The following is a 13,823-nucleotide window of genomic DNA, read 5'->3' as shown; positions in this document are numbered from 1 at the left end:
TGACTCGCTTCGAGGAGGCGCGGGGCGCGCGGGTGGTCCCTGCGCGACTGACTTCTCCGCCGCGGGTTCCTGGGCGCCTCAAGGTAAAACTACCACCGCCTTCAGATCCCGCACCCCACCCCGCGCCCCAGCGCCTCTGTCTCTTTGTTCCCTAAGGGACCTGACTGCTGATCCAGAGGGGTAGGCGAGGGTTTAGGGGCTTCAGGAACAAGGGATGTGGTCAGGGGGGAGGTCGAAACTAGATGGAGGCTTTTCCGTTTCAGGGGTTCGCTGCAGGCGGCCACCTGTATGACTCAGAGGCGCTGGGGTAGGAGAGTGATGTATGTCTGTTTATGGCCAAGTTTCAGGGCTGCGATCTTACTCAGCCCTTAGACAAGGGATCTGGCCACCCTGTCCCACGGTGATACTACTGTCAAGGTTCGAGCCCATAGGTTTCCTTGTTCTTAGCCCTGCTTTATCTGTACTACGTGAGGGTCCTTCCAAGGGACTGATGTTTCTGTGAAGGGCTGAATTCTTCATTTCTGGCAAATACACAGGACTTGTGATCCATCATTTTCAATTGTACCTTAGCTCTTTGCTGGGGCGCTGTGGAGGGCATCTGTCTTATTAGGTAAACAGATTATAACCAGAGGTCGGATCGGCTGGCTAGTACTGGCCTAAGAATTAAAGCACAAATGAAAGTATTTTCACTGACTATTGCCAGTGCAGAATTTACAACAAAGTACGGTCTCCCATTTCATACCTTTCTATTTCAAAAGAGCCGTTTACAAATTTGGCAGTTGAAGAGGATTCCAGTGGCTCATGCATGAATAGTTGCCCAATGTATTTTACCTTATCACACTTTTGTGTTCAAAGGAGCACTGGGTAGAATGAAATATTGTCAACTTTCTTAGGCAGAATAATCGGGATACTTTAATTGCCAAATTAAGATGGTCAGGGAATATGATAGGATTGTATAAACTGACACTGGAGAGATTATATACTATCTGGACCCTCTCCTGAATTTTAAGAAGAATGTTCACATATTGTAGAGTTGGGTAGAGGTTTATTCTGTTGTTTCCGTCAGCCAGACACATGCAAATGGATTCAGAGAAACATTATATTCTTTTATAGCTAAACTATTATAGCTGATTAATGACTTTTTTCTGCATGAAGATGATCTGAAAGTAATGTACATCATGTTTCTCTGTGCTACGGGGACATAAATTGTGCCTTTATGTAAACTGTAAGTGTTGCTTGGCTTATTTACAGGTACAAAGCTTTCCTTTCTAACTCTAAGTGGATTGGGCTTTGTTTTAACATGTAAACTTCCATAATGGAACAGAAGTGAGGTGGTTTGGTTCCAACCATATACTACAAGTCTGGGTGTATTCTGTGTTCATTCTTTTGGAATTGCTGAATAACACAGGTGAGATTTACACCCCTCATAAGAAATTTTTATAGTATCAAAATATGTCTGAGTGCCTATAAAATATACTGTTGTTTTTAAAATTCTTTTCACGTTTCACACTTAACAGTGCATAAGCCTATAGTTATTAACCTAAAAATAGCTTTATTTTAACTGAATGTAATTTATGGTATATATAAGATGGTCTGCTGACTACTGCTCTTTCAAAGACTGCTTTGTTCTTAATACATAACAAATAGGGATTTACATTAGATGTGCCTTCAGAATTAGTGGATGAAGGATAAAGATTAGTTTATCTGAATGATAAAGATGTACAAGATTAACCACAGTCAGTCAATATGAAAGCGCATAACTGGTATCTTCATGACTTTTAAACCTAGAATGAAAAAAAAATGACACTTTTCTAAGCAGGAAAAATACCCATCTTACAAATTCATTTAAGGCCTTCGAAGCATACGTTCCACTATAATGTGAAATTTTTAAAATTTGTTTTAATGAGGATTAAACTAAGAAATACATTTCAGCAATCAATTTTCTCGGCTGTTGTTCTTCTTTTTTTTAAGTCCAAAATAGCATTAGTCTAATTTTTCTTTTACAAATCTATACAGTAACCTCGAATAAACTTGTTCTCAAATGTGGTCATGTCAAGATAAAGTGAGTAACTCAAAAAGCCTGACAGCCTCTCAGGACACACAGTGGTGGCTGCACCAATGCCTATGGTGACACACCTACAATGAGTGCATAGTTCCCTACACATTCAGGGCAGCTCCTGTCCTTCTGCCCCTTTCCTCCTCATCCCTTCCTCCCCCTCCTACCCCTCTTTTGGTCAGAGGTGCTTCCAAGCCCTTGGATGCCCCATTTCTCCATTTTCATGGTTTCTTTATCACTGTCATTAGGTTTAATGCTTCTCACCAGAACCATCTATGTTTTCTTTTTCCCAGCATCCCTAATATTTTCCTGGAGCTGCTGTGTTTGTTCATGGCATACCAAATTTCCTCATTGTGCCGTCTTAAGGGGAGAAAATATACAGAAACTCAAGTGCCAGGAAGTTTACCTCACTGGTGGATATTGAAACTGTTGTCTTTGATTCTAGCCCTCAGGACATAATTTCTTTATGGGCTTTGCTCAGTGCAAAATAAATAGTCATCTCTTAGTAATAAATGATAGATATACTGACTATGTCAATTCAGCATCACTTGAGTTAGCAGGCAAAGTTGCTGCCAGACCCACATTTCTAAAAACAGCTAAGAACGGTATGTAGAGCATCATATGTGTTTGGTAGTATGGGAACATTTTTTAAAACGGAAGAAATGAGGCCCAGCTGATGTTGCTCAGTGGTTGAGCATCGACCCGTGAACCAAGAGGTCACTGGTTCGATTCCCAGTCTGGGCACATGCCTAGGTTGGGGGCTTGATCCCCAGTGGGGGGCGTACAGGAGGCAGCCAGTGAATGATGTTTCTTTCTTATCGATGTTTCTATCTCTCTGTTCTTCTCCCTTCCTCTCTCTCTCTAAAACTAAATAAATACATTTTTTTAAAAGAAGAAATTAAATCTCTGTCCCTATAAGAGTTTACAATCTAGGTATACAGATAAATAACACATAAAATGGAACCAAGATCCATAATTATTGAGGGGATATCACATGAGAATGACATTGCTAGAAATCATCCCGTTTGCTATTAAATACAATTTTAGTTTTTAGTCAAAAGATTGGAACTTAAAGACCCCTGAATATTTTCAAGCTGTTCTGAGCATATCATCTTTCTGATAGTGCGGCAACCTTACAAGGTAGACAATATCTTAACTTCCCCATATAATAGACAACAAAACTGTGCAAGAGCCTCGCTCCCATGGCTGTCTTAATATCACCATACAGCATCCACCCAGTCATCCATGAAGATTAACTTTTTGAAGCATTTTCACAGAAATAGGTTGGGCTCCTTAGGTTAGTGATGAATGATGAATATACATTTCTAGTCTCTAGGGGTTTTCTCACCTTCTCTTCCTCCAGTTTTTTTTTTCTTGCTTTCTCTTTTTGTAGTAAAGCATACCAAGAAAAGCTTTGTTCACATGTGTGGGGCATTCTCCTATTATCAGATTAAGAGTTGTGAATAATTTTGTCATCTACCCTTCTATTAGAAAGCCCGTTCTCAGATATCTCCTCAGTTGTGTTTAACACTATATTCTCCTTGGAATTTGTTTCAGTAAAAACATTCGGTAAAATCTGATTACTTTGCTTTTCAAGGACAAAATGAAAAAGTATTTTTATAAGCTGTAAAATGTAATTGAGAGAAAAATCATACATCTGGCCTTTGTAGCAGGAGGTGTAAACACAGCACAATTTAAAATAAAAAAAGAAGCAGTTAACTGGCTAATCACATACCCAGGTATACATATTTCTTCTGTGATTATGTGAATTTCTGCAAGTATGTTATGGAGGCTACTCCTGTTGTTTTTGATTTCTGTAATAGCTATAGGTTCCATAGAAGGTATATAAGAGCTTATGAGCCATATAAATTATATAATAGTCCATAGGATTTGAAAATGTATTTCTCCAAATATAACAAAGGATTATTATAAAATATGGCCAGAGCAATGATAAAATGTGGTCAGAGAATCACAGGTTCTAGTGAAAGCTAATTCCTGTACTCCAAGAAAGTGAGTGAGGATTTGGTCATTATGGATAATTTGTTGTGCACCTACTAGGAATAACTTGAGTTTCTGACAATGCAGCAGAGAATAAAAGAGACAAAAGTCTCCGACCTCATGATGTTCTGTTCTATATTTAGGAAGGCAAACAATAAATAAAATGCATTGTATAGGAGGTGATGATAAGAACCATAAGGAAGCATAAAGTGGTGGAGGGGAATAAGGGGAAATCGGGTGGTGATTGAAAAATTCAGTAGTGGGATCAGAGGAGGCCTTACTTCAAAGGCTAGAACCCAAAGGAGATGAGAAAACAACCCATGTGGAGATCTGGAGCAGGGCTTCTACTCTGCATTCCTCAGGAGGGCCATTCTCGTTTTGTTTTGTCTGGCATTACGCAGTCCACGGCCGGCACAGCTGTCCATGGTGCCTCTGGTTCTTTATGGGAAGTACCTGGGCAGTGCCTGCCATAGTAACTACAGTCTCAAAATGAAAATGAAGTTGTGGCCCACATCCCTTGGTTTATGGGGTACGGAAGAAGAGAACCCATGGTATTCTCCTCCATTTGCCTGGTCCCATCCTTGATCAGGGATATTGCTCCACTTGGACAATTTTCCTTCTTGTTTTCCACACTATGAGCCTGGCCCAAAGGGATTTGTTGAGAGCAAAACCCATAGTCTTTGTCATGGGTCCCCCTCCGTAGTATACACCTGGAGACAGCCGGGGGGGGGGGGTACTTTTTTATAGCATACAGTTTCTGTCTGCTGTGCACTTCTTTCTTTCCTTTTTCTCTTACCTTCCTTGCCCCTTTCCAGTGTTAAGCCACTGTGTTGGATTCCCATCATCTTTTCTTCCTTCTTCCTCATACGCTGTCTATATCCTGTATCAAGATTTGCAAACAGCTAACCTAAATGGTAAAGCTAATCCCTTCACTAGGGAAGGACAACCTGCTCAGAAAAAAAGCCCTAAGAGGGCAGCGACTGCTTGGTATCATCAGCATTGCCATGAGGCCCAGTGTGTGGCATGTGGTGCTGTCTTTCAAATTTTCAGGAGAAGCTAGAAATCTCTCAATATTTAAATGTTAACTCAGCATGTTTAAAACTGTGTGGCTAGAGAGACAAAATGTCTGTGGGCCAGCTTTGGCTCCTGGTGGTCCTGTTTGCAATCTTGGCCATGACTATACCTGCCAAGTGATCCCCTGTGTGACCTTGAGGTGCTGTGTGACCTTCAGCAGCATACTTGCCCAAAGAGCCCCAGGACCACTTCTGCAAAGTGTTTTATCTTCTGTAGTTCTGATTTTTTTTTCCCTCTCTGGAACATTAGCTTAGCAATTTAAAAAGAAAAAGATACTTTAAAATTTATATATTGGCACATACTTATTTTTTCTAAACTCATCAGCCCACCACACTTTCTATCAAGCTATATATATAACTCTAAACTAGAGGGTTATCTAGCGATTTCATTGTTGAACCAAAGCAGTCATTTTCTGAAACCTAAATTCATCGTAACTTTATATGTACATTTCATATTTCATTTCCAAGTTCTCATTCAGAATAAATCCTCTCTTTGGAATACTGGCACTTTCTTGTTTTGTATTTTATTTTGTTTAGATCTCCCTGAACTTTGCCAATTGTTATTTCTCTACCATTGAAATTCAAAACGCACACTGGTTTCAAGGGCCCTTAACAGCCATCAGATGTGTGTTGCAATCTATTTTTCCAAAGGAATAAAAGCTCATAGGTTGTGCACTAACTTGTTTCCTTTAGTCCTAAGAGCTTGAAATACCCAGGCTAGCGGCCTTCCGGAAGGCCACTGTGTTAGACCGGAAGATTATGTACTGTATTTCTTCCTACTATTTTAATGCAAATATAATAATATGTCATGAAGCAGTACACATATTAAGATCAGTGGCCTTTTCCTACTGTGAAATGATATTTTATTCTTCAGTAGTTGGAAATCTGAGACAGCACCTAGAACCTCAGGTCCAATTTTAAAGTTGTATGTTAAAACAAAGGAAATAATTGACGTGGAGGAATTAAGAAGTGCTCCAGTTGTTCAGTAAGACCATGAGATGGTTTTGGTTTTTAGTATTTTATTTAATATAAAGAAGAGCATTTAAAGCTGGAGGCCTTGAAATAATGTAGTTTTCACAAGTCAGAGAAAGAGAAGTGGAGTAATTTGGTTAGCAGAAGGCAGGTTGCCTCCTTTTGAGGCCTAATCATGTGTGAAAGGAAAACCCAGCCAAGTTTTAGGTCCATAAGACAACTCTATCTTTAAAAATCAATCTGGGCTTTGCTCGAGACTAACGTGTTTAGACCAACATTTTAGTTCTTAAAAAGTAAACCTAGGGGTCTTTTAAAAGAAATTTAATCCATGTGTTTTTTATTCACTAAATCCTAAATCATTATCTATAAACTGTATGTCTCTCTAAGCTCTTTGATGTCTAAGAAATCTTTGAAGCCATGTTAAGGCCCCTTTTGTTCCAGAAAAATAGGAAGTTGGTTTTTACTAAGGGTCGTCGAAAATCTGAAATCTAAAATCCTGCAACCATGACGGAATGGATGTTTGAATGAGTACTAATGCATTTTTCTGATGCAATGTAAAAAATATAAGTATTTTTAAAGACCAGTCTTATTCTGTTATAATCCTTACTAACCCTGAGGACATAATTTTGGCACAACTCCTCTTTCTATTGTAATATAAAATATTACATATATATATTTAAAAAGTCCAAATATTTATTATAAGTTTATACTGGCACACAGAAGGTACTCAGTAAATATGTTGTTGAATGTTAAATGAATAACATTTTCTTCTGCCAGAACCTCCCAGCTAATGTCAATCTTTCTGTTCAATATCAATATCCATCTGTCATGTCTTAGAATGACATCTATTCTGAGCCAGTGACCTGGTTCGACAAATTTTTAAAATATGCCATCTAACTAAATGTATGACATTTATTGAAATTCATTCTGTACCATGAAGCAAATGCTTTTGCAAAAAAAGTGCTGAAAATAGGAAGGAATTCTAGGCTAATTTGATTAAGTATTCAGTTTTACCATATGCTTTCTGAAAATTGACTCTCCCCCCGCCCCCACAACACTTTTACAGTTCCTCCTATCCTTCTTTTCACCTTGACATGCTTACTGATTGAAAACTATGCACAGAAAGGGGCAGGTTATTTGTATCTATAAGCAAGAGCAGCAAGTTCAAACAGGCTTAGAAAACATGATGCTTTAATCCTAAGTTGTCATAAGGGACATTGGACAATAATAGTGGTGTTGGGGCTTACTCCAAATTACGTGAATGACACATCTTTGAACTCTATTGTGTGGAGAACAACACCTTCTTACTCTAGTTATATTTCCTGTTTGTGAGTCTGTGCTTTCTGGTAACTAGACTTCCCATAGGGATTCAGCCCAAATATGTAACTTTAAGTACAGTTGAAAAGTACATGACTAGAGTATTAAAGCTATGGAAACAGCAACTCCTTCTGTCTCAAAGAAAGAATGAATTTAGGAGGCGCAGTACTGAAACATGTACATTGAGATCTTTTTATTATATTATGAATTTCTAACAAAGTATCACATTTGGTCCCCAGAAAACTTTCCCTGATCAAAAGTGTCTTCTATCTGTGTGACATCGAGGTGCCAGAATTTGAAAATTTCTTATATCTTGGTGGGGAAAGAAAGGAAAATTGTGTTATTATGGTTTTGAAATGGAGATTCTCTTAAGTGAACCTGAAGGTTGCCGAATACATATATCATCATTAAAGCTTGTTTTGAAATTTAATTATAGATTGCACTGTATAAGGAGTAACTTATTTATAGAGTTTTTGTTTTGTTTTGCATATATCATCATTAAAGCTTGTTTTGAAATTTAATTAAATTGCACTGTATAAGGAGTAACTTATTTATATAGTTTTAGGTTTGTTTTGTTTGATTTTAAAAAAAATATATTTTTATTGATTTCAAAGAGGAAGGGAGAGGGAGAGAGGGAAATAGAAACATCAATGATGAGAGATCCCCTACTATGGATCAAGCCTGCAACCCGGGCATGTGCCCTGACTGGGAATTGAACCATGACCTCCTGATTCATAAGTCAACACTCAACCACTGAGCAATAATGGCCGAGCTATTATGTAGCTTTGACCTGCTTAAGTTTTGTTTCAATGGTTAACCAGAGGAGCAATAATAATTATATATTAATGTGTTTGTATACATTTATAACTAAACTAGAGGCCTGGTGCACAAAATTCATAAACTTGGGGTTGGGGGGTCTCTTAGCCTGGTCTGCACCCTCTTGCAGTCTGGGAGCCCTCGGAGAATGTCCAACTGATGGCTTAGGCCTGCTTCCGGGCCTAAGCCATCAGCTGGACATCCTTAGCACTGCCGTGGAGGCAGGAGAGGCTCCTGCCACTGCCGTTGGGCTCGCCAGTTGTGAGCCTGTCTTCTGGCTGAGCAGTGCTCCCCCTGTGTGAGTGCACTGACCACCAGGGAGCAGCTCCTGCATTCAGCATCTGTCCCCTGGTGGTCCGTGCACGTCATAGCAACCGGTCCTTCTGCCATTCGGTCAATTTGCATTTTAGCCTTTTATTATATAGGATTATTATTAACTCCATTTAAAAGGTCTCACAATTTGATAAATTAGCAGTCAAATGCCTCTATATTTATACTAGTACATTTGGAAATATGTAGTTCAATTTAAGAAAATTTTTGTGATAACTCTCATGTCACAGATACAGAAAATAAATAACGAAGTAGAAGACCTAGAGGTTTTTATGGGTTCAGGGAGGAGAGAGGTAAGTGGATATGCTGTAGGGTCATGAGCTTGGGTGCATTGGAAATCATGAATAGAGTGTCCCACTAGGAATCAGATTGCTGCCTTACAAATAGGAAAAAAGCTGAGTACAGAATCAAGGGAAGCTCACAGGAAAATAGTAGGGCACACAATAAGCAAAGTCTGAACTTCCTCCAACTCTGTCACAGGTAGTTTGATTCTGGGAGAAGCTAGACCATAATCTACCCACTCCTAAATCAGGCCTCTTAGTTTACCCTACCCTCAGCCTCTAGTAAGATTAGCAGGAATATTTAGCAGAAGCAGGAATAACTTTTAGTCTGAGTGTCAGAGGTATGTCCTAAACCATCTATTAGTTACTTACAAACACTCTAAGTGAAAGTCTATGTTTCAGAAGAAATCGTTGTATTAAAGGAAAAAGCAAACAAACTTGTAACTGTTTTACATCATTTTCACGACTAAAATTTCCTAGCATATCAGTGATTATAATGCATCTATTACAAAAGTTATGTCCCTAAAAACTGTATCCACAATTACTGTCCATTGGGATATCATCTGTTGTAGAGGTATATTAGCTTTTCTTGTGGATGTTATCTTGAGGACATTTCTTTGGGCCTTGACTATACAGAGTTCATGCTGGAGTGTGTGTAGGAATTGCATTTGTCATGTTCCAAACATGAACTCAGACAGTGGTCTAAAGATTTGAGGAAAGCTCATATTAGGGCCTGCTTTCACTTCCTGTCTTATTGCTCCTCTGAGAGTCTTAGGTGAGCATCTGTCACCTGACTGTGGCCTCACTTTCAGGCAGAATCCCTCTAGCTCCTACTGATGGTTATCCTGGCCAAAGTGAGCTCATGGTCCAACTACTGCCTAGTTAAGACAAAAACAGCGGACAAATAGAATCGTTTAGGGCCCTCGTGAGCCTTTGGGCTTAAAATATTACCGTAGCTGGGTTGTTGTTGTTTTTTAAGGTTTTTAAATTGATTTTAGAAAGAGAAGAAGGGAGAGGAAGAGAGAGAGAAACATCGATGTGAGAGAGGACCATCGATAGGCTGCCTCCCGCACACACCCCGACTGGGGTCTGAACCCACAACCTGGGCATGTGCCCTGACTAGAATCAGAACAGTGACCCTGTGGTGCACAGAATGACGCTCAACCAACTGAGTCACACCAGCCAGGACAACCCCTACCTATTTTTTAAATTGAGTGTAAAACAGTGCAATCAATATTTTAAGTTCTACCGAAAACAACTTTGCCCTAACAGAAATGAATGTGCATTTTGGACTTTTCAAAAATTAACTTTCTCTAATGTCTGAATTAAGATATTTCTAAATTCTCTTTCAGCCTCACTAACACGTACTTGTGCAGTGAAATCTGTAGATAAGGTCCAATGATTTTAAATATTCTTTAGGTCTTCAAAGAGGTTACAAAAAAAAAATTGTTGTTTCAATTACCAGATAAATGCAGATAAAACCCCATACAGTTTCATTAACAACAATGAAAGGTGGCAGCCCTTGAATCTTGTGTCATAAGTTGATTAATTACTTTCCAAATGTTACTAAAGATTCTGAGTGAATAGCTAAACTGGTATTTAGGATCAAGACTCTCACAATTCCTAAATGGGTTTTAATTTTCAAAGCTAGATTACCAATATATCTGATTCATTTGTTTAGCATCTTTAGACTGTTGGTTCTATTAAAAAGAGAACAGGGTATCTGTCTCAGTATGTTTTTCTTTTCCCTGAAGTTAATTCCTTGCAGATTTCAATAAAAATGGTTTTGAAATAAAAACAATCAAATGCTGACATTTCCTCTTAATAAAGGCTTATGGATCTGTGGGATTATATAAACAATACAAGGACTTCACTACTGAGGTCATGTTTATGGATCCATTTAATCCTCACATCTGCCTTGCCGATGGCTTAGACCAGGGGTCTTCAAACTACGGCCCGCAGGCCACATGCAAATACAAATATTGTATTTGTTCCCGTTTTGTTTTTTTACTTCAAAATAAGATATGTGCAGTGTGCATAGGAATTTGTTTATAGTTGTTTTTTTTTTAAACTATAGTCCGGCCCTCCAGCGGTCTGAGGGACAGTGAACTGGCCCCCTGTTTAAAAAGTTTGAGGACCCCTGGCTTAGACACTCAATGAGAATGGGCATTAGAAGAGTTGTACCTCAATCGAACTTGTGTTCTTGTTTTGGTCCTTTTCCTTTTTCTCTCTTCCCATTACAATAATTGCAAACTTTCGCCATTCTCTCAAGCTCTTGAAGCTCTCTGGCTCCTCTTATTTTCAGTATAACATCTTTCTTTATGGTTTAGCAGGGGTGGGGAACAACCGAGGGCCGTATAAGGCCCACAAAATCATCTGGTCTGGCCCTGCCACGGCATTAGGGGTGAGTTAATTAAATATTTGACCATATATAGCAGGCTGATTTTTAAGTTGATAATTTTGTGTGGCCCTCGACTGATGTTATAAATATCCAAATGGCCCTGGGTCAGGAAAAAAGGTTCCCCACCTCTGGTTTAGAAACTAAACAGCCAAAGTGGCTCCATGTCACATTATTACCTCTCTGCTTCTGTCTCAAGTGACAAAATGGTCTTTTCAACCAATCGTCTTGATCCCACTCTTTCCCTCATGCTTCATCTATCCCACTTTCCTCCCAAACCCTTCCCATCTTTTAAAATATCTCTCACCTTTGTTCATTCAGCCCTTACTCAACTTCTTCTTATAGAAAGAAAGAAAAGACAGATGTCCTCCTAATAGGATCCTTAATACCCAATTACCTTAAATATTCACTCCTAATTCTGTCTTATCCTTTTGTTTGTTGTTTTTTATATTTATTTGAATTTATGGGGATGACATTGGTTAATAAAACTATATAGGTTTCAGGTATACAATTCTACAGTACATCATCTGCATATTGTATTGTGTGTTTATCAGCCCAAATCAAGTCTCCTTCTATCATCATTTATTTCCCCTTTACCTTTTTCTACCTTCCCCCACCCTCCCTTCCCTCTGGAAATCACCATACTGTTGTTTGTGTTCATGAGTCTTTTTTTCTTTGCTTAATCTCTTTCACCCTTCGCTTAATCTCGTTCACCCTTCTCACCCAGCTCCCAATCACCTCTCTTCTGACAGCTGTGGTGAGTATTTATGGAGTATTTATGCCATTTCTTGTCTGGGAAGCTCTTTATTTCCCTTTCATGTTCTCTGTATCCATGAGTCTCTCTCCACTTTGTTAGTGTCTTTTGTTCATTTTATTCCACATTCCTAAGTGAAGTTATATGGTGCTTGTCTATCTCTGACTGGCTTATTTCACTTAGCATAATCCTCTCCAGGTCCATCCGTGCTGATGCAAAAGGTAAGATTCCTTTTTTTTTCTTTTTTTTTTTTTTTTTTTTTTTTTTTACAGCGGAGTAGTATTCCATTGTGTATTCCATGTGCCACAGCTTTTTTTATCCATTCATCTACTGATGGGCACTTGGGCTTCTTCCAAATCTTGGCTATTATAAATACTGCTGCAATGAACATGGAGGTGCGTATATTTCTTGAATTAGTGTTTAGGGTTTCTTTGGATATATTCCCAGAAGTGGAATCACTGGGTCATTAGGCACTTCCACTTTTAATTTTTCGAGGCAACTCCTTTTGTTTCCTTTGCCCAAGACAGTACCTCACATAAAATATTGCTATGAGAAATTTCCGGTATTTTTCTGCCTATGTTTTCTTCTAGGATTTTTATGGTTGCAAGTCTAACATGTAAGTCTTTAATCCATTTTGAGTTTATTCTTGTGTATGGTATAAGAAGGTGGTCTACTTTCATTTTTTTGCACATATCTGTCCAGTTTTCCCAACACCATTTATTGAAGAGACTATCTTTATCCCATTGTATGTTTTTGCCTCCTTTGTCAAATAGTAACTGACTATAAAGGCATGGGTTTATTTCTGGGCTTTCTATTCTGTTCCATTCATCTATATGTCTGTTTTTATGCCAGTATCATGCTGTTTTGATTACTATGCCCTTGTAGTATAGTTTGAGATCAGGCAGCGTGATTCCTCCAACTTTGTTCTTTTATCTCAAGGTTGCTGATACTATTTGGGATCTTTTTTAGTCCCATATAAATTTTTGAATATTTGTTCTAGTTCTGTGAAATATGCCAATGGTATTGTGATAGGAACTATGTTGAATCTGTAGATTCCTTTGGGTAGTATGGACGTATTAATGATGTTAATGCTTCCTAACCATGAACACAGTATATGCTTCCACATATTTGTATTTTCTTCAGTGTCTTATAATTTTCCAAGGACAGGTCTTTTACATCCTTGGTTAAATTTTTTTTCTAGGTACTTTATTATTTTTGAAGCAATTGTAAATAGGACTGTTTTCTTACTTTCCCTTTCTGATAGTTAATTACTAGTATATGAAAATGCAGCTAACTTCTGGATATTTATTTTGTATCCTGCTACTTTACTGAATTCATTAATCAGTTCCAGTAGTTTTTTGGTGGAATCTTTAGGGCTGTCTATACACAGTATCATGTCATCTGCAAATAATGACAATTCTTCTTTTCCAATTTGAATGCCTTTTATATCTTCATCTCTAACTTATTGTAGCTTGGACTTCCAGTACTATGTTGAGTTAGAGTGGTGAAAGTGGACATCCCTATCTTGTCCCAGATCTTAAAGGAAAGGCTTGTAGATTTTGCCCATTGAGTATGATGTTGGCTGTGGGTTTGTCATATATAACCTTTATTAGTTTGAGGTATGTTTTCTCTATTCCCAGTTTGCTGAGAGTTTTTTTTATCATAAATGGGTGCTGGGTTTTATCAAATGTTTTTTCTGCATATTTTGATATGATCATAGGGTTTTTATCCTTCATTTTGTTTATGTGGTATATCACATTTATTGTTTTGTATATTGTATCAACCTTGCATCCTCAGAATAAATTCCACTTGACTGTGGTATATGACC

The 13,823-nt window shown here is 38.3% G+C and overlaps 1 protein-coding gene across 1 annotated transcript in view; it reads left to right on the top strand.

Moving 5' to 3' along the window:
• The first annotated feature begins 6 nt into the window (after positions 1 to 6).
• MET (MET proto-oncogene, receptor tyrosine kinase) overlaps positions 7 to 13,823 on the top strand; it is a 153,231-nt gene continuing 139,414 nt past the window's right edge. The window contains exon 1 of the mRNA XM_005877701.2: positions 7 to 83. The gene's annotated coding sequence lies outside the window, so the exon portion shown is untranslated. The remainder of the gene's footprint in view (positions 84 to 13,823) is intronic.

The sequence above is a fragment of the Myotis brandtii genome, unplaced genomic scaffold (assembly GCF_000412655.1).
Source record: "Myotis brandtii unplaced genomic scaffold, ASM41265v1 scaffold529, whole genome shotgun sequence".
Classification (NCBI taxonomy): Eukaryota; Metazoa; Chordata; class Mammalia; order Chiroptera; family Vespertilionidae; genus Myotis; species Myotis brandtii.
The sequence above is the reverse complement of the archived record's forward strand: the minus strand, read 5'-3'. Positions and strand labels throughout refer to the sequence as shown.